We start from the raw sequence: 22,890 nt of genomic DNA, 5'->3' as shown, positions 1-22,890 counted from the left end.
TCGCCCCCTTTTGTTGTGTTTTTCTTTTTAAAATATTTCCTAAATGATGTTTAACAGAGCAAAGAAATGTTGATAGTTTGTCTGATAATATTTTTTCCTCTGAACAAAATCTTATTTGTTTTATTTTGACTAGAATAAAAGCAGTTTTTTAATTTTTTTATGAACCATTTTAAGGTCAAATTTGTTAGCCTCTTAAGCTAATTGTTTTTCAGACTGTCTACAGAACGTTCGAGGTTACTAAAGTAACCCTTCGTTCCCCGAGGAGGGGAACGGAAGCACTATAAGTGGATTTGATTGTAAAATCCACGCATTGGGAGGTTCGGTTCAGAAGCTACTCGTCTGAAAGAGTATTGAACGGGCCAATTAAGAATGAATTGGCAGCGCAAGCCTGCGCAGGTGAGCGGCATAAGCAATCAACTGAGTATATAAGCTCACCTGGCGCAGCAGACGCTATCCTTTTTAAGCTGAAGAGACTTTCAACAGCTAAGGGACAGTCATTATGGCGACGGAGTATAGTGCTTCCGTTCCCCTCCTCGGGGAACGAAGGGTTACTTTAGTAACCTCGAACGTTCCCCTTCGGGGGGAACTTCAGCACTATAAGTGGATTTGATTGTAAAATCCACGCATTGGGAGCCCATTGAAAGCGCCATAATGACTGCACCTTACCAACACCCCCGATGAGGAGATAGTCAAGCAAGCGTGACGCACCCACATCATGGGGGGCGCGGTCCTCCAACGTGTCCCTGGCCCTAATTTATCCTACTTCAACAGAAGTTTTACGGATTTATATATATTTTTTGGGAAGTCGTGAGCATCTAGATAATTCTAGGAAAATACGACAGTACGTTGGGAAGCGTGCAATCCCGATAGGGAGGACGCTGCGGAGGCCATCCGTTACCCAAGGGGGGATAGATGGCAGAATTTACATATGGACTAGCCCTAAAAAGGGGGAGTACGCATAGCAAAAGAGTGGTTAGCGGGGAGGGAAGACACGGGTCCGCCCAGGGGGGGGGGGGACTTAACCGTGGCTGAATAAGCATATGGGATCGCCTAGTGGGGACCACGCATAGCAGGCACCTTTACCCAAAACGCGGGCTGACCAGCGGGCAGACCTACAACGTAGTGGGCCAGCAAGTGACTCCTCCGCTGAGTCAGTGCTGGGGGCCACGGAGGAATCTGCAGGGCTCACCTGACGGGGAACTTTACTGACAGATAAAAAGGCGCACGTATCTCCGTGTTAGGGAAAATGGCGCAGCAAGCGTGTTTCAACACCCTACCGAATTGTTTCCTCAATCACCAAGGGTTACCTAATACCCTTGAGGAAACCGGCTCCACTCGCAGATTGTAAAACCTTGCAAATGTGTTGGGTGTCACCCAGCCCGCAGCTCTACAGATGTCTGTTAGAGGGGCGCCGCGTGCGCGCGCTCGAGAGGATGCGAAGCTCCGAGTGGAGTGCGCACGCGCTCTCGGGGGACGCGGCTCATCTCGGCTCTGATAGTGAAAGAAAGGCATCCACAATCTAGTGGGAACTTATTTCGGTACGGCACTTCCCTGCTGCCGACCGCTATAACAGACGAAGAGCTGCTCAGATGATCTAAACTCTGAGTGCGGTCCGGATAATACGCAAACGCGAACTGGACAATAAATAAGGGCTGGGTCTGCCTCCTCCGAGGGCAGCGCTTGCAGGCTCACTACCTCGTATTAAAACGGAGTGGTAGGAACCTTGGGCACATATCGCGGGCGGGGTCTCATACGTGAGAGAAGCCAGCCCAATTACAGGCACGAGTCACTGACCGAAAAATGCCTCCGGGTCCCCGACCCTCTAATCGATATCAACGCGACCAGCAGAGCTGTCTTCAGGGACAGAAAATACTGAGTCGAGGATCGAAGGGATCTGACGCGGCTTGTGTAGCGAGGGCGAGATCCTAAGAGGGCATGAGAGGGGGCGGGGTGGATTAATTCGCTTAACGCCCCTGAGGAACCGGATGATGAGGTTATGCGTTCCCACGGTGCTGCCAGCCACCGCGTTATGAGAGCGGAGATGGCAGCCACGTAACCTTGAGTGTGGAGGGCGACAGCCTGCTCTCCAACTTCTCTCGGCGTAAAGAAAGCACAACGCTGATCTGGCAAATTACGGGGGTCTTCTCAGCGAGAGACACACCATTCAGTGAATAGACTTCACGTCAGGGCATAGGCGCGCTCGGGGAGGGGGCTCTAGCCCGAGTGACGGTATTAGCCACCGCAATCGGAGGTTACCCAAGTCTTCCTCGCGTCTAAAAATCTCTTCAAAGATCGGCGAGGGTGCCAGGTGGTGCCCTGTCCCTGAGAGAGTAGGTGCTCTCTCGAAGGGACTGCCAGGGGAGGGCTATCGCGAGGGAGAGCTCTGACATCCAGGTCCGGTTGAGCCAGAGGGGCGCAACCAGCAACCTGTTCCTCGTCCTCCCTGACCATGCACAGTAACTGCGCGAGCAGGCTCACTGGGGGAAACGCGTATTGCGCGTGCCCCGAGGCCAGCTGTAAGCCAGTGCATCCGTGCCGAGAGCACTCGGTCAGGGAAAGAACAACTGGCAATGAGCGATCTCGGGGGAAGCAACAGATCGATCTGGGCTTCCCCGAATCGCGCCCATATCAGCTGAACAGACTCGGGGTGGAGTCTCCATTCTCCAGGACGCAAGGCTGCCGTGAGAGCGCATCGGCTGCACGGTTGAGCTTGCCTGAATATGAATGGCGTGCAGCGATTTCAGCCGCGGATGACTCCAGAGGAGCAGACGGCGGGCGAGCTGAGACATGCGGCGAGAGCGCATACCCCCTATACGGCTGATATACGCCACCGCCGCCGTACTGTCCGTCCTGACCAGCACGTGTTGCCGCTCCAACACCGGAAAAAAACGGTGGAGAGCGGGGAACACTGCCAACAGCTCCAGGCGATATGCCAATGCAACTGGGTACCTTTCCACAGGTCCGCAGCCGCATGCCCGCAACGCACAGCCCCCCAGCCCGTGTTGGAAGCGTCTGCTGAAAACGACAACAAGACTGGACGCCTGTTCTAGAGACACCCAGGCCTGTAGGAACGAGGGGTCGCTCCAAGGGCTGAGGGCGCGGCGACACAGCGCAGTAACAGAGACTCGGTGTGCGCGCGCGTGCCATGCGCGTCTGGGGACTCGATCGTGAAGCCAGTGCTGAAGTGGTCTCATATAGAATAATCCGAGCGGCATGAAGCGGCTGCGGATGCCATATGCCCCAGGAGCCTCTGAAATTGTTTCAGTGGGACCACTATTTTACTGTCGAGCTCTCTCAGACAGTACAGCATCAGGTGAGCGCGCTATCCGGAGAGGCGCGCTGCCATGGTGACCGAGTCCAGCTCCAGCCCGAGAGAAGAGATCCTCTGCACGGGGGCGAGTTTGCTCTTTTCTCGGTTGACCTGAAACCCCCACAGGTGGAAGTGCCAGAGCACTTTGTCTCTGTGCATAATCAACTCTGTGCATAATCAAAAGAGAGGGCAATTCAGCCAGTCGTAAGAAATTGAGTATGCAGATGCCCGCGAGCCGAAGGGGCGCTGAGGCACCCTCCGCGGGCTTGGTGAGGACCCGCGGAGACAGAGAGAGCCCGAAGGGGAGGGCTTTGTATTGCCAAGCTCGACCTTCAAACGCAAACCGCAGAAACTGTCGGTGGCGAGGAAGAGTGGAGACATGGAAATACGCGTCCATCAGGTCTAATGCTGCAGACCAACCCAGAGGACGAACGCACCGGAGGATGCGCTTCTGCGTGAGCATTCTGAACGGCAGCTTGTGCAGGCAGCGGTTCAAAACGCGCAGATCTAGGATTGGCCGTGACCCACCGCTCTTTTTGGGCACGATGAAGCGTGGGCTGTAAAACCCGCTCTCCATCTCGGCTGGAGGGAGCGGCTCGATTGCATCCTTCGCCAGGAGGACAGCAATCTCCTCTCGCAAGACAGGGGCGGACAGGGGGCTGACCCTGGTGAATACACACCCGTGACTTGGGGGGCCGTTTCGCGAACTGAATCGCATAGCCGAGTCTGATTGTGCGTATGAGCCACCGCGAAGACCTGGCCCGCGCTAACCAGGCAGGCAGAGCTCTCGCTAATGGACTCATCGCTACAATCGCTGACGTACCAGCAGTGGGGCAGCGCGGAGTGGGTGTGCTGATCCGGGAAGCTCGCGGGTCCCACGGAAAAGCTGGAGGTGAGATATTTGCTCTCACTCCAAACCCGAGCTCCGGAGGGGAGGCTCGAGGGGTGGGAGAAAGGAGACCGTCCTCCCAGCGCTCGTGAGCCACTGGCGAAACGCACCGAATCTGCAAGCTAGAAAGCATAGCGTCCCAGACTGGCAGATTTCGGGCTGTCACATCTGGGGAAGTGAAAAGTGCCCTTTCATAATGTTTTCATGGCAGTAAAAAGTGCCGTTGGAAATGGGGCCCCGCCCTCCAGCGGGGAAAGAGCAAGTTCCCTCTTCTCCAGATGGCCTGTCCCAGGGGCGCTTCGCGGTCCGTTGCCGGACTTAGCGGCGTTCTGGGCAGGGGGGCTGCCTGCTTCCGAGGTGCCCGACGCGCTCGCTTCGCCTTAGGCGTGTGCGGGGGCGGAGCAGCTCTCGTAGGCGGGCGCCTTCGGCGAGGAGCAGGTATGAATGGCACGGCGGGCGGAGCGGGCTACGGACCGCCGATAAGACATCACCCACCAACTGCTCTCTCACCGCCTTGAATTCCTGGGTGAATTCACAGACAGTGTCGCCGAACCTGGCTGGGGATATGGGGAAGTCAAGAAAGCGGACTTTGTCGACTTTGCGCATATCAGCCAGGGGTGGCGCTCCTGGACCACTAATGTGGACATCGTCCTCCCCAACGCACACGCAGCGGACTCAGTAGTCCGAAGAGCTAAGTCGGCGGCGGTGCGAAGCTCGTAAGCCTGGGTTGGACCCACCCTCGTGCAGCTCGGCCAGCGCCTGCGCTTGGTAGCGCTGGTAGGTGGCTATCGCATGCAAGGCGGAAGCAGCCTGGCCCGCAGCTATGTAAGCTCTAGCTCCGAGGGAGGTAGATAACTTACAGGCTTTGGATGGGAGACGAGGCGGACCCCGCCAAGAAGAGGCGCCGCGCGGATTTACCGCCATCGCGCACTCAACCTGAGGAATCGCCACATACCCCCTGGCTGTTTCACCGTCAAGAGTGGTTAGGGTGGAGGAACACGCAGCACGAGCAGAAAAAAAGTGCTTTACAAGACCGCGTGAGCCTACTGTGCACCTCCGGGAAGAAGGGAACGCCCCTCTAGTCGGTCCGGCCGCGGAGCTGGGGGATAAACCATCTCCAACCCACGGCCGAAGCAGCCCGGGAAAGCACGGCTAACATGTCCGTTTCAGGATCCGTAGTGACAGCGCTCACCAGCCCGAAGGGGGCGAGCGGGTCTGGATCATCATCGGACAATGAAAGCCCACCCTCCGATGCCGCGGTGGACATCTGGTCTCCGGTGTCATCGGGCGTAAGGGCTACCATCTGTTAGACGGATCGCTTCCCCCGCCCGAAGCTTGGATGGAGCGCTTAGAGGAGCGGGAGGTCCGCGAGCCCGTGGGCGACGGATTATCTCTCGCTTAAACCCTCAGATCTGCCCGAGTGCCCGCTGCAGAGCAGGGGACAACTGGGGTGGTTCGCCTTTTTGCAAAGGCTAACCGCGATCTTGCGCAACAGTCATGGCATCGCAATGACGACATGAACTGCCCGCGAGCAGCGCATTAACATGCTGGACCCCCAGACATGTAACACAGTGCCCGCGCCCATCATCCGAGGACAGGAAACCACCGCATCCAGAAACGCACAGTCGGAGCGCCGTCCTGATAAGGACGTGCTGCACGACTGTGTTGCTCTTTCTGTGAAGTTTGCAACTTTATACGCACCGCTCTGGAGGACCGGACCCAAAGAACGCCAGGCAAGGGAGAAACCCAGCTCGACCGTCTGCCACTGCGTGTACACACTCTGGACCGGGAGAATGCTCTCGTTCGCTCAGAATCGCTGGTCACAGCAGGAGGAACCCTCATCGACTCGATCAGAAAGTCTCTGAAGCGAAAAGGATAGCGTCTGCTGCGCCAGGTGAGCTTATATACTCAGTTGATTGCTTATGCCGCTCACCTGCGCAGGCTTGCGCTGCCAATTCATTCTTAATTGGCCCGTTCAATACTCTTTCAGACGAGTAGCTTCTGAACCGAACCTCCCAATGCGTGGATTTTACAATCAAATCCACTTATAGTGCTGAAGTTCCCCCCGAAGGGGAACAAACCATCATTATACAATAACTAGCCTAATTACCATAACCTGCCTAGTTAACCTAATTACCCTAGTTAAGCCTTTAAATGTCATTTTAAGCTGTATAGAAGTGTCTTAAAGATAATCTAGTCAAATATTATTTACTGTCATCGTGTCAAAGATAAAATAAATCAGTTATTAGAGATGAGTTATTAAAACTATTATGTTTAGAAATGTGCTGAGAAAATCTGCTCTCTGTTAAATAGAAACTGGGGAAAAATAAACAGGGGTGCTAATAATTTAGGGGGACTAATAATTCTGAAATCAACTGTGTGTGAGTGTGTGTATATATACACACACGCACACACACACACACACACACACACACACACACACACACACACACACACAGACACAGTCAAATAACTATAAATTATTTTTTTTTTTTTGGTGGGGCCAGTGAAATTTTGGCAGTGCAAGTAAAAATCAGAACCACTGGCCCGATCGGGCCAGTAGAAAAAATCCTTAGCGCTGAACCCTGCGTTTACCTGCGTTTTATCTTCCTGGTGTTTGTCAACTGTCAAAACGGACAGCATCCAAAACAACTGCTTTACAATGTGTTCCTCCACCATGTTAGCTAAATTGACTGCATCACATGACAAAAATGCGTCATTGTTTGTGAAAATCTAAATTTTCACAGTCCACACTGCAGCACAATGGTGTATTCAAATGTATCCACTTTGGACAGGGTTTTCAAAAAGATGCATTTTTGTTTTCGTAAAAATTCGGTCTCAGTCTAGACGGAAGGCCAAAATGGAGAGAAACATACAATATGTGTTTTTAAATGGAAACATATTAGTTTGGGCATGGCCCTAATCATCAATTTTTATTTTGTAGTACGACGACAACAGCAACAACAACAGCCACTACTATTACTACTACTACTACTAAAAATTATTATTATTATTATTATTATTATTATTATTATTATTATTATTAATAAATTAATATTATTATTATTACTTTAAGAATTTCAAATCTACTGTACAAAAGTACTATATTTATGTATTACCACACTTTGACACTACACTTATTTTAACAGGTTATTCTGAAAGCAAAGTAGTGTTGAAGTGACTTTCAGGGCCACTTAGGAGATTAATATGGTAAACAAACCCACAGCAGTGATTCACAAAGACATTCAGAATGTGTGGAATTCTTGTTTAAACAATCTTTTCAACATCCCAAACCTTTTAACATTCACAAACAGAGACATGCTTTGTACAATTTACACATACTAGCCCATATTTTGAATTAATAAGGAGCAAAGAACTATTTTTGATTTATTAATTTTGAACGTGTCCATATTTTACTCCAACTCGTGTTAAAACAACCCAGCATTCTATCGAGTGAGTGCGGTACTTCAATCTTAACTATCACTGTTCCCTAATTTTTCAAATTCTTTTTTTATCTCCTACCAATTTTTCACACCATTGCAGTTTCTTCGCTGTTATCCTCACTTGTAGGTGTGATTTGTCATTTTGAGGTGGCACACTATTAGTCTTTTCTTCAAATGCAAAACAACAATAGCTCCAATCCTGTAGACTAGCATGCTATCAGTTATACAAACAAAACCAGTGTGAAAATGCTGTACTGTTCTGAGACTAGAGACTAGATGTGTGCATATATGAGTGTGTGTGTGAGAAGTAGAGTGAATGCATTGTCGCTTTGGGACGTTTGCATGTGTCTGTGTGTGTGTGTGTTTAGCTAGCAGCTGCTTATTTGGTTTCGCAGTGACTGATTCTCCAGCGAGACAGCATATGTAAATAGATATGTGTGACTTCAGACTGCCTGTTCTCATATCTCCATCTGTCCATCTCTCAGCGGCTCTGTTTGGATCCCGGAGAGCCGGGCTGGCCATTTCCTCTTGTTCTGTGGGTGTTCTGTGCGAATACGTGCATATAAATATGTTTAAAAAAATGTATTGAAATCAAAACATCCGCCCACTTGTGATGACTCAAGAAAAAAGAAGGCTGGTTTTGACGTAAGTTTGACGTAACTGTGTGGAGATTTGAGCCGTTTTTTGATTTTGAAAGCAAAATAGGCTTGAAGTGGACACTTTTCATGCTAATTGACAGATGAAAATGTCAAAATCAAAAGTTCATTTGTTGAAAAGTGGTGTTTTAAAATCATTTTTACATTTTACAAAGTATAATCAGTGGAGTAAAATACTAAAGCATGAGGGTTCATAGAATGTTTGAGGGAAAATGGTTGACCTCAAGGACCAACGCATACGAAGAGATGATGCCAACTACTCCTAGAGGTCTTCATAATCCTGGACCAGGGTTTATCCTGAGCAGATGCTGTGTCAATAATGGAGAAGTGGAGAGCATGAGACTGATTCCTGAAAGACTCAGTGACAGACGAGTCTCTTCATTGATCCCGTGGCCCAGCCTGCACTCTCACGGATGACCTACTAACACCTGCAGTGTCCAGCTTTTTTTTTTCCAGCCTCCGGCGCCTAGACTACAGCTCTGCACAAGTAGTTTGGCCAGAGGAGAAATGCTTATGCCCAACTAAGCCTGGTTTCTCTCGAATTTTTTTCCTTCACTTTCGTCAATTGGTGAAGTTTGTTCAAGATAAATAAATATTACAAAGTGCAAAGAAAACATTAAAATAATAAAAAAATACAAAATAAATATAATTTTTAAATAATTAAATATATAATTTCCAGACAATCACTATATGCAAATGTACTTTAGAGAGAATATTTATTTATTTTTATTTTTTTATTGTTTTTTTAATTTGTTTATGTCTATATTCTGCGTCACAGTGGTGCAGTGGGTAGCACGACCGCCTCACAGCAAGAAAGTTGATGAGTATGTTTGTGTATGCAAGAGGGTATGGGTGTTTCCCAGTGTTGGGTTGTGGCTGGAAGGGTATCCGCTGCATAAAACATATGCTGGATGAGTTGGTAGTTTATTCCGCTGTGGTGACCCATGTTTAATAAAGGGACTAATGCAGAGTTTAGACTGCATGATTTTTGGCCCCGATTTTGTCTCGCTGATAGGTTTTGAAAAATCGCAGACAAATGCCTGAAATCACAGGCAAATCAGTGCTCATGCAGTTCAGCAACAATCACACAATGTGAACTATCAAAGATGCCATCTGAGAGAATCGAAGATAAGTCGTGAGATATTTGACATGCTAAATATCTGGAGCTATCTGCAATTCAAAAAATGCTATGTGAAATGTGTTCTTATTGAAAATAACTTCCGCTATTACCTACAGCCAATGAGAGAGCAGCATTCACTAGTATGTGTACCTGCAGGCCAGCAGGAGGTTGTGGGAGAAATTAAAAGTGCTCATTTTCAGTTTATTTGGACCCAAGAATTGAAGGAAAACAAGTGAAAATTTGACATCAGCTCACATGTCTGTTTAACATGTCATCTGAGCAATATCACAACCGGTCGATTAAAAAGAAATGTTGAGGAGAAATTGCTAATCCCCTTCAAACCCAGGTGAGCAAACATGTTCATTTTCTGCCCCACTAAAGTCCTCTTTCTCATTATGTAGTTAATAACAAAGTATATACTATGTTACTTTGCATTGTTTCCATGTCAGTTCACTCGTGTTTTGTTGTGAGATGTAGTTTGGACAAAGTTGTCGGCGATTCTTCCTATTTTAAAATCATGCAGTGTAAAACCCAGTGTCGCCGACCCATCTTGCCGTGTAAACAAAAGAATGACAAAACGCTAGCCCAGATAGTCATGCAGTGTGAAAACATCTGTGACACGACTACTTTAAAAATCATGCAATCTGAACTTGGCATAAGTTGAAAAGAAAATGAATGAATGTCTTTAACCATCTATGCATTTTATTTTATAAATATTTTTACAGTTTATTTGTCGAAATGTTTAAACAAAGTTTAAAAACAGAGAGATACATTTTCTGTTCCTATTCTATTTCTATGAATTTGTTGTAACAGAAAATTAACAACCAAAAAGTTAACAATATTAATCAATTTTAAAAAGTTTTTAAAATTGTACATTTTTGACAAGTAAATGATCCAAAAAATAAATAAAATAATTGAAAAAATTACTAAATTATAAAAATAACAGCGTGCTAAAGTTCGAAGGTCTTTTGGAATGTGTAATGTTTTTATTATTATTTTAGATTTTCTGTTTTTAAAATATTTCTACCTATTATGCTTTACCAGATGAAGCATATTTTGAAAGACAGTGTGAATACACTAAAATAAATGTAAAAAAACTGAACAAAACACAGTGTACTTTGTAATAGTTACACTGTCAAACATGACTATAATTTTCACCCTTTTCTCTTTCCCTTTCACCATCTTTAATTAGTTTGATTTTCCACCAAGGCACCTTGTTCTTTTGTTCTCCGCTTCTCTGGGTAGAAACTGATAGATTGGAGGCTGTGGCCCCCACTGGCTTGAAGATTGCAGTGATTTGCCACACACACAGACTGACATAGTAAGTCACTTCTTGGCTCTCTGCTTATTAGTAAGACTTTGCAATTATGCAGAGGATGCACAGTGACAATGACAATTTAATATTTATGTTATAAATTTTAGCAAATTGTATGAATGTTAACATTTTAAATGCATTTGCTATTAAAGCTATATTTTTTGGTCAAATATTTCATATAATACATCAATTCAGTACAACAATATCCATTCTTAATATGTCGAAAATGATTTTATTTTTACAGGTGTACAGTATTACTATATTTTAAATTATGGATTGCATTTCACAAATATAGCATCTGCATACATAATTGTAATGGAAAATTTCCATTTTTCAGCCTAGACATTACCGATTTATTACATTTTTGATATTTATTTTTATTTTTTTACAATTAAGGCTGATGATTTATTATATGCAGGTATGAAAATAAATAAATAATAACAGACCAAAATGTAAATGCAAATGTAAATATATATTCAAATTTAATGTTTTTAACTAATTATTTTAATGCATATACTTAGTTAGTTAGTTAGTTAGTTAGTTATTTTTCCCTAATCCTAATCGTTGTCTTTTTCTTTTCATTAACAGAGGAGTAATTACTTATGTGAACTCTCAGTTAGTTTGTTAGCTTTAGTATCTTTTCCCAGCAGAAACAAATCCCTGCTGAACAATTAGCAAGTGTGAAATCTACTGAGATTGAGTTTCTTGTAAAATTTTCTTCTTCGCCTCTTCAGCATATACTGACTCACATGAGAAATTTATGAGATTAAAATAAGTAATGCGTGCAGGAACAAAATATTTGTAGTAGCATAAAATTATAAAACCTGTAAATCCAGTGCAACAGTGGTACAGAACTTCACCCCCTTCAAGTTTTAAACCCTGTCAAAAATATAAAAACAACAGCATACATGATGGATTCCATACTCCATGACATTTCCAGCTGAAATTTGTGTATGTTTTATAGTAGCAAGGCCTTAAGCACAGAATTGATTGACATCTTATAGGCAATTCAACAGCAGCTCTTCTCAGGCATGCTTCTGGCGACCCTCCAGCACTTAACAATTTAAGGTCCGAACTAATCTGAGTCGCCACATTCAGGTCATGGAAAACCCTATAATGAGAACTTATGGTCATGTTGTGTGTTGAATAAAGGCAGGATTGTGGATTTTTTTTTATTTTTATCGAGCGACACTGATAAATAGGGATTATACAGACGAATTAACCAAAGAAATAAATAACTTAGTTATTTTATTTTATTTTATTTTATTTTATTTAATATTATTTAATTTAATTTAATTTAATTTAATTTTATTTAATTTTTATTTTATTTTTTTATTTTTAATTTAATTTAAATTAATTTAATTTAGTTTTTATTAAATTATTAAAGTTTTATTATTAAATTATTATAGTTTTAATTTAGTTTATTAAAATTATAAATTTTATATGAATTTGGTGGTGGAGTTAATAGATATGATAGACATAAAGAAATAGTTTATATAACGGCAATGAACTGTGATATGTTTTTTAGATTAAAAATAAACACATAGAAATTCAGTAGCCATGGCTTTTGATGACACACTGAGGTCTTGGGAACCAAAATGATCATTCCGTGTAAGAAATTTAACACTATTATAACAATATTATTAGATTTAATCCAGAGCCTGGTCAAACAGATCTTGGCGCATTTGCGAATGCAGTTTGATGCAGTTCTGTTGCTTTAATGATGAAAATGCAAGAGCATGCACTCAGATTGGAGGTCAGGTGACGCAGTTTGTTGATAGCGGTTGATACAGTTGATATTGGTGATTGTGTTGTCAGCCTTTATTATTACAGGACAGTATTGTTGACAGGAAGTGAAGTGGAGAGAAAGAGGGAGATGGCATCAGAAAGCTCTGTGAGGTGGTACTTGAACTTGTGATGCCTGCAGCACAGTTACTTTACTGACAACAGGCTATCGGCACTTACTACATAGGGGATTTTTCTTTTGTAACATTTGCTATTATAAGAATCCTCCTTGCATTATTAAGCATTTTTACTTGGCTTTCTTGATACTGATTGGTAATAATAGTCACTGATTTATCAAGTACTGATATTGGTACTTGATACTTATATTTCAAGGTATTTTGACCCTGTTAACAACCGATTATACTAATAACACAGGTTCATCTCGACTATTATAGGGAATATGTTATATGCTTCAATGTTTCTTTGTGAAAATAAAAGGTAAAGAAAATAAAGTTCCCTTATCAGTAGGGCCAGACAGAATTCAGACTCTCTTTCTTATTTCTGCACAGAATTTTGTAAAAAATCTGCAGATTTATGTGGAATGATTTTGAAAGTTTTATTAAAAACTTTAAACACAAATTTAAAAAATGATACGTTTTAAACTTGTATTTGAGGTTTACAATGCAAATTCAATCTACTTGTTGGTAAACAAAGTACCTCTCTCATATATAATATATCTACTAAAAGACTTTACAAATTGTACTGTACACATACTCACCGGCCACTTTATTAGGCACACCTTACTAGTACTGGGTTGGACCCCCTTTTGCCTTCTGAATTGCCTTAATCTTTCATAGCATAGATTCAACAAGGTCTATGTTTGGTCTATGTTGACATGATAGCATCACACAGTCGGCTGCATATCCATGATGTAAACCTCCCATTCCACCACATTCCATAGGTGCTCTATTGGATTGAGCTCTGGTGACTGTGGAGGCCGTTTGAGTACAGTGAACTTCTTGTCATGTTCAAGAAACCAGTCTGAGATTATTCGCACTTTATGACACGGTGCATTATCCTGCTGGAAGGAGCCATCAGAAGATGGGTACATGTGTTTGCATTTAAAGATGCTCTTCTGCATATGTTGGTTGTTTCAGGTGGGTATTTGCGTTACTGTTGCCTTTCTATCAGCTCGAACCAGTCTGGCCATTCTCCTCTGACCCCTGGCATCAACAAGGTATTTGTGCCCACAGAACTGCCGCTCATTGGATATTTTCTTTTTTAAGGATCACTCTCTGTAAACCCTAGTGATGATCGTGTGTGAAAACTCCAGTAGATGAGCAGTTTCTGTAATACTCAGACCAGCCCGTCTGGCACTTAAACCACCTTTCTTTCTCATTCTGATGCTCGGTTTGAACTGCAGCAGATTGTGTTGACCATGTCTACATGCCTAAGTGCATTGAGTTGCTGCCATGTGATTAGATGATTAGAAATTTGCATTAACCAGCAGTTGGACAGGTGTACCTAATAAAGTGGCCGGCGAGTGTAAGTCATATAAAGAGTTGCATATCATTCAATAATATTACTGACAATAATATAAAAACTGAATAAATATATATTTACACACATTTACATACGTAAATAAATAGACTCAGGGATGGGCTAGAAAAATTTGTAGCTTTCTGTGTGAGCAGATTCCGTGTGGGGCTACGCATCGGTAACCAATAAAATGTATGTAAAAGTTAAACATTTAACAATAACACACTTTTTATAACAAAAACAATTACAACATACTTTTTGTTACTCATAATATTTGACGAGTTTTTTATTTTTATATAAACTATTATTCTGAATGACATTTTTAGATTGTCTTCTATTAATCATGGTAGAAATTAATAATGTAAATTCAAATACCCCCAAATGTAAAGCCATGTTTCACTTCTATTTTGTCTTTTGATGCTGGAAAGCCCCCTTTCATATCTGACCACTATATTTATAGAAACCGTTTTTGTCTGAGCATTGATATCCACCGCTTCCTGCACTATGGTGATTTTTAAATAATATACAGCCATTTATCAAAGTCGCTATGGCCCTAAGGTGCAATATCAGAGACAAAAGATTAGCATAGTAGAGGATGGGAAAGAATAAATACAGTAGTCGTTCTATGACATGAGCAAAATTTCACACCAGTCCAGATACATGCAGACGCTTATTAGAGAGTGCTGCTTTGAACACAAAATGACTGTCACACTTGACAAATTAGCCTTTAGGGGAACATGTCTTCGCGAAGAAGCTTCAAGTACATGTGAACGCACAAGCTGGGAATGCAATAAAACATTAGTAGCCCCGCTGATATGAAAATAGAGCAAAACGGCATTTTGAAAAAGTCTATTAACCTCCAGACAGTCTTTCAGTCTATGAGCTGTTCCTCCTGCAAAGCTGCAAACTCTAAACTGGATATTACGATTTTTGGCTGCTTCCTGTGACTGTGGAGTTCAGTCTTATTTAGCAGTATAGGGATGAAAAAAATCCCATAAAAGACACTGCAATATTTTATTTTTCAGCGAAACCTATTGCGATATTAAGTATACTTTCATCAGATGAAATTAGTAGGTCTTTTTGTAAATAATTCATACGTTTAGATTGTTTGGGATGATTTTGTAGGTGTGTGTGTATCTGCAATAAATAGAATAAACCAATTATAAACCAATCAGAAGCACTGATAAATACAGTAGAGCAAATATATGAATGAAACAAGTAATAATTTTTATTAATTAGTAATTATTGGGAGTCTAGTTGTATTCAGATACAAAATCAAAAATTATCATGTAAAATAACACTGTATAACCCAAAATTTTTCATACCTCTGGTAAATTCTTCATTTAATTCATTCATTCATTCATTCATTCATTCATTCATTCATTCATTCATTCATTCATTTATTCATTTTCTTGATGGCTTAGTCCCTTTATTAATCCGGGGTCGCCACAGCAGAATGTACCGCCAACTTATCCAGCACATTTTTACGTAGCGGATGCCCTTCCAGCTGCAACCCATCTCTGGGAACTTATTTATTATTCATTATTTTTAGTTATTTTTTTTCTTTTACTGCCCTGAAAAAAAAAAAGCTATTGACATTTTTTTGGATTACATTTCTTAATGTAAACTTCCTTATGTTGCTAGTTACCACACATAATGTATTTTCTTTTCAACACATCCCATAATTTTTAAAATATCAGCCTCAACCAAATGGTTGATATGTTGGTTTATGGTAAAAGTACCGGAATTAATACATATAATATAAAAATCTGAAAATATGAACAGTAATAATAATTTAATTGAAAATATAACCAAAATAAACATTTATTAATACTAAAGCATCTTTATTTATCGAAGTGTGCCATAAAATATTTCAGGTTCTTATTTAACACAGTTAAGTTTTTTTTTTTTTTTTATAATAAAACCAAAGTTTAAAAGTGATTTTGTTTGTTTGATTTCTTTGTAAACCAGCAATGCTGTGTGTGTAAACCATTATTAACAACAGTCATCCAAACAATAGACATTCAAATTTGAATAGACTTTAATTGGTCCTGGTTTTAATGTCCAGGACCGTGATGACATTATAAAAATACTATTTATAATTAAATTATTATGTTAGACACGTATGCTTGCACACTGCCATTAAGTACATATTTTATAAATAGACATAAATGAATACTCCTTTTGCCAAAGTTCATGCTTTTTGCTTTAACCTAAGCCAGAATGATCACAAACAATAAAATGAAAAAGACAAAAATGTCCATATGCTCATGCAAGAGTTAATTGAATAGATACCAACATTTTAATAAAATATATATACTTAAAGCAGGGAAATAAATGCTTGTATGTCTTAAAGATAAAATGTTCAAACAACTTGCTGTATCCACAGCCACTGACCTGCAGCAGCTGTGTTGACAGGAAGTGCAGCAGGTGCAGGGTTGAGCTCTGCCCACTCTGGGCTTCGGCCAATGAGATCTCAGCACCATGTCTTCTTATTTAGCATTCAAACGGTCTGTTCGGGCAGCTACTCAGAGGATGTGAAGCCAGACTGACTTCTCATTTGGATTTGGTAAAAATTGTCTCAGGAGCTCCTTCTTCCAATTAGCCTGAGGTGCTAACCGGTTTCTCAACCTTGTAGAATACATACTGTTGTGGCGCTCTGGAATTTTCAGTTTTAACCTTGAAAATGATGGCATTTACATTTTATCTTTATAATAAAATGTTACAATAGGTGAGGTAATGAGGGAATATGAACTCATTATTCTCTGGTTAATTGGACTTAAATTCTGTAAAGTTGTTCATTTTTTGTTGATCGTAAAGTGCCACCCGTGGTGTCAGATTGCCAAATGATTCTTTTGAGTTTTCTTTACTAAATCAGAATCATACAGCACAGACAATGAATTCTGATTCCCTGAATGAATTGATCGTTTGATATGTTGTGTAATTCCATTACTTTACCATGCTTCATCAGTAGTTCACTCAACCACTGAAGCAGAGAAATAACTTACAAATGGGCTCTGTTTAATGAGTCAATGATTCTATTTTACCTTCAGAAATCACTGATCATATTGTACATTTTGATTTAGTCAAATTCGATTCCATTCATAGAGCTCCTATTATGGGTTTTTAAAAATGACTTTCCATGCAGTGTGTAACACAGCACTAAGTAAATGTAAACATCCAGCTGAGGTTTAAATCTGAAAGTGCGCTGTGATTAAAACTATTGATTTTTAACCAAATAGTCGACTCGGAGTCGAATAAATGAATCCTGTTTGGTTTGGATCTTTTGCCTGATTACATCAACGTTGATATGGTACATCACTAAATATGAAGTGCTGGATCTTGTAAAACCTAAACGCACAGGCCTGATCATGACAAAAAGATGATGATCACTGACAGATGGGCGATCCAGCTGTGGGGAATAAAGGGTTAAAGTTAATTTTAAAACAATACCACACAATACAAATACAAAGTTTGCTATTAAAAGAAGGAGCAGCAGAGACTATTATGTATGGCAGTGTTTCTCAACCACGTTCCCAGTGGACCACCAACACTACATGTTTTGGATGTCTCCTTTGTCTTTCACACCCATTACAGGTCTTTCAGTCTTTGCTGATGAGCTGATGATCTGAATCAGGTGTGTTTGGTTAAGGAGACATAGGCTGTTTCTCAAGTCCAAGAATACAGAAAACGGACTTGCGTTCTTTTGGAGACCGGTCTTGCCAGGTGTCCTCAAAAGAACGAACTCGGGAGACCACGAGAACAGAGAACACATCCTGTGAGAAATGAGATGCTGCGTTCCTCCTGGTGGTCACGTGACCCTCACTTGTTTTAAATAGAAAATGATTTAAACATTACAGCATTCATAACCATTTATTGTTTTTGCCCTTTTCAAAATATATACTATGCATAAAGACTTTACAATATATATATATATATATATATATATATATATATATATATATATATATATATATATATATATATATATATATATATATATATATATATATATATATAAACATATTTTAATTTAAATTTCAGCAAACAAACACCCTTAATGTGTTTATTACTTTATTAAAATGTCTATGCTAATGTTTATATTCATCGTTTCATTCAGGGAAAATCCTGAGGCAAATAATTATGTCTCTGAACTTTAATAAGAAATCTAAATAAAATGTTGCACTTCCCAACTCCAGTCGCAATGACTTCTGGGACTTCTAGCATGAGTTCAGTGCTCAAATCTGCATCGATGTGTACTCAATATCAAGAACACATCTGGGAAGTTTTGCGTGTCCTCCGTACTTGCAATCTTGAGTATTGGAACTGAACTTTGGCAGCGGATGATGACATTACACAAGAACACAAGAACGCAAGACCGCTGAAGAACACATATTGAGAAACAACCATGGAATATGTGCAGAGCAGGTGGTCCTCCATGAACGTGGTTGAGAAACATTGATGTTTCAGACTTTGACAAGGACTTTGTCAGTAACTGTTTTCATTTCTGAAGAGCAAAAATTATTGAATGGCTGTATTTCATCTTTAAAACGAACGCTATGGAGCGGTATGATGCTGTTGATGGCCCCTGTTTCTTTTCGTGCTACCAGCAGATTGGTTATGTCCGTGTAGACGGCTTTTCTGCTGTTACTAGTTTGCCCAGTGGCTCGCCATATATGTCGGCGGACTTGAGACATGGAGAGGGGTTGACTGCGATGACAGGGTTCAAGTTTGGCAAAGAACAGTTCCAGAAAGCAGGTAAAACAAAAGACAAAATATAAGTAGATTACAGCATGAGAACGTGGTAAGATCTGAAAACGTGGGAAAAATCAGACGGCGCAAGAGCTTTTCTTTTTATGGATTGCTTTTAAAAAACAGTGTCGGTTGGGTTTAGGAAAGGGGATGATCGGGACAATCTGTGCTTTTGAAAACACTGTTGGTTGGGTTTAGGGAAGGGGGTAATCAGGACAATTGGGGCTTTTTAAAACACTGTTGGTTGGGTTTAGGAAAGGGGACAGGTTGAGTGTTTTGGCCGGTCAGTCACTCAATCAGTCAGTCAGTCGTCAATAGCCTCTGGTGGACTTGCACAAGAACAGCAGGCGTGAATGGCACTCACAAAAGAAATTTGAGATATGAAAAAGTGTACAATGTGGCCTCTGATCAATTCTCGAAAACAAAAGCTGTAATAAATTGACTTCCTGGGACATATTTTGCGATCTCCACAAATGTAAATAGGGGTACTTATCAATAATGAGCCTGGGTTGAATAATTAGTCTTAATTAGTCATTTTTATAAATAATTAGGGACAATTATTGGATTGGATTGGTGAGCTCAAATTTAAAATCTCTGTAGTTACGTCCAGCAATGATCTTTGTTCCACATTCAGAGCATCTTTCATTTAGTTTTCTTGCTCTGCGCTGACTTGAGGAAAACAACCAATACGATCACTGTTTTTCACAAAGTCTACAGTAGCTCATCCATCTTTGGCCCATTGTTACATGCAATCTGGAAATAATCCGCGAAACTTTTCTCCACTTTGTATGGCTTCCACTGTTCACGAGTTTGGACTCCGTCATTAAAACCAGGCCTAGAAAATGAAACACATTCATTGTGAGAGCTAAGAATGGGATGAATGGCCTTGCAATATAGCGGCGAGAGACTTGCCTGCTCAACACACACAGGCTTTGTCATCGTCTCGATGCTCGGCTGAGGCTGTGCGCCAGGATGCTAATGAGGCTAGCGGAGAAGCCAGGCTGAGGCCCAGACCGACGCCGCTCATTCCAGCCACGTGCCTGAGCGGTGAGGGAATGTCTGATTAGTCTAAACGGCTGCCGATAGACGGGTGAAACTGAAAGATAGTTTGTGCACTTGGTGCTCATGAGATGAGAATCAAAGAGAGGCTGCGCTTTGAGGAGAGAGGCAAAGAAACTAATTAATTTCAAATCCCATGAATTACTTAGCCTTGGTTAAAAAGGAGTGATCTCAGAAAGAGGGCAATCGTGTTTGGCTCTTCATGACAGAAAGTCATTTTTTTTAGAATAGATGATTTTTATGGGATTTTTTCTAGGTAATTATTATAAATTAATGTTTTTTTTGTACAGCATTTGCTTTTATGCCAGGGCTCCAGATTGCAATTATATTTTCACATTTTTTTTTACCTTTTTTAGTAAATGTGTTTCTTTGTAAGAGGTCACTCCTTTGCCACTAATTTGGACTGCAAACTGATAAATTTAAAAAAACAACAACTTTGTTTTGATTTATTTTGCGCATGAGAAACATGAAAAGGATAGTTCACTAAAATAGCCATTTACTTATGTGTTTATGCACACACACCCACATACACACAAAACCACCTAAATGCAACCCTCACAGGAAATTTGAATGTCAAAATGCACCGTTAAGTATGATTTTTAAGCATTTTAATTTGCAAGGACATCAGGCATGTCCACAGTAATAGAGTACACTAAACCACAGTAATAGAGTACAACTTCGGTATTGTTGGTTTATGAGGACTCTCCATAGGTGTGATGTATTTTATACAGTAAAAACACTAATTATATGGCCCTACCCCAAAACCCAACCCTCACAGGAAAAATGTGGTAAATTTTCAATGTCAAAATACAGCAGAAAATATGATTTTTAAGCATATTGAAATTTCAAGGAAACTCAGCATGTCTTCATAAACCACTGTAATAAAGTTTAACTAGATCATAATCGTATCACTATACAAAAACTGTCTTTACAAACCACCAAAATGCACTCACACACATTGATATTGTTGGTTTACGAGGACTCTTCAAAAGTGTGATGTATTTCATACAGTAAAAACACTAATTATATGGCCCTACGCCAAAACCCAACCCTCACAGGAAACCTGTGGCAAATTTTGAATGTCAAAATACAGCAAAAAAAATATGATTTTTAAGCATATTGAATTTCAAGGAAACTCTGCATGTCTTCATAAACCACTGTAATAAAGTTTAACTAGATCATAGTCGTATCACTATACAAAAACTGTCTTTGCAAACCACCAAAATGCACTCACACACATCGATATTGTTGGTTTACGAGGACTCTTCATAGGTGTAATGTATTTTATACAGTAAAGACACTAATTATATGGCTTATACCCCTAAACCAAGCCTCACAGAAAACCTGTGATGAATGTTGAGTGTCAAAATACACCAATAAATATAATCTTCAATCCTATTGAATTACAAGGACACATGGCATGTCCTCATAAACCATTATAATAGAGTACAACTAGGTCATAAGCCATGTTATTATACAACAACAACAACAACAACAACAAAAAACTGTCCTTGTAAACCTACAAAACACAAACACATGGACAAACACAGGTTTTTCAAGGAGACTCGTTTCTGATGAGCCCTGTAGTAGATGCCCTGTGTTAACCATTGGTGGCAGGTGGGAACTGACCGCAAACAGAATGTTACACAGTGACAGTGTGATGCCTGCAGCTATGTGTGTGTATAAAAGGATGCGGATGGTGTGCTAAACTGCATTTGAGATGCAGTCACTTTGATTTTAGTGTACTGAACACATGGCTTCATTTCATCTGTTACAAAAAGAAATTATTTTTTTGTGTGTCATACTGAAGTGTCGCACGACATTACACATTTCACAGTTGAGTGTTTTGTCTGTTTCAGCCAATGCACTTCAAAAAGAAAGACAAATTATATGGATATTATTTTCTGGTGGAAATCTTAAAACAGGAAAAGGAAACAAGTTTTTCAGAAAATATATGGTGGATTAGATTGTATTTAATGTATAAAGATCTTTAAATTGGATTCTTACAATCTGTAAAATTCAGTTTATAAAAACTGGTTGGATTATTAGACATTTTTGCTTCAATTAATATTCTGTAATTATTATGCAAAAATAACTTAAGGAAAATAATTTTAAGCAGCATTTTATTCCAAGGTGACTGTTTCTTCAGTTTATTTATACATCTATTTATTTTTACATTTCAGTAATTTACTGCCAGTGCTAAAAAAATAGGTCTGAAAGTGTGGCACAAGAACTCAATTTAAGAACGAGGTGGTGAGGGATGTCACAAACCTCTCGAGAACATGTCTGAAGAGAATCTAATTTATGAAAAAATAAAACTCGGAAAGCAAGTCGAGGTTCAGATAGGATGTACATTTCAAAGTGGGACACACTTTAAATATCCCTTGGCAAGGTAGTGCTAACCTGGAAGAATTGTTAAACAAATTGCCTCTCCCAAACATTACTGCTCCAGATAAATCTAAGAAATTTCCATGATCTGCAGACAACATTCTGTTTGTCTTGTTCCTGCTCTTTTCATTGCATCAGAAGCCAGGCTAGCTAGTTAGCTAGCAGATCCATCAACTGAAGATAAAGAATTATGGTTTTAATATATTTTAGTGTTTTGATCTACACTGTAAAAAAAATTCCGTTGTTTTTACAAAAAAAATTTGGCAGCTGTGGTTGCCAGAATAATTTTGTAAAAAATACAATAAAAATGTAAACCAGTTTACAATTTAAAACTGTATGTGTACGGAATAATTATGTAAAAAACAATTTAAAAATTTGTAAAATTTACAGAAATTTTGTGTAAGAATAAATAACATTTTTAGTATTTAAACAAAAAAATCTTGTTATTTTTACAAAAAATATTTGGCAGCTGTGGTTGCCAGAATAATTTTGTAAAAATTACAATAAAAATGTAAACCTGTTTACAATTTAAAACTGTATATGTACAAAATAATTATGTAAAAAACAAATTAATATTATGTAAAATTTACAAAAATTTTGTGTAAGAAATACTTAAATTTTTAGTATTTAAACAAAAAATCTTGTTGTTTTTACAAAAATATTTTGGCAGCTGTGGTTGCCAGAATAATTTTGT

The 22,890-nt window shown here is 40.5% G+C and overlaps 1 protein-coding gene across 16 annotated transcripts in view; it reads left to right on the top strand.

Moving 5' to 3' along the window:
* ptprub (protein tyrosine phosphatase receptor type Ub) overlaps positions 1-22,890 on the top strand; it is a 454,717-nt gene that overhangs the window by 101,158 nt on the left and 330,669 nt on the right.

The sequence above is a fragment of the Danio rerio genome, chromosome 16, assembly GCF_052040795.2.
Source record: "Danio rerio strain M-AB ecotype USA chromosome 16, GRCz13ab, whole genome shotgun sequence".
NCBI classification, from domain to species: Eukaryota; Metazoa; Chordata; class Actinopteri; order Cypriniformes; family Danionidae; genus Danio; species Danio rerio.
This window is presented reverse-complemented; position numbering and strand designations above follow the sequence as displayed.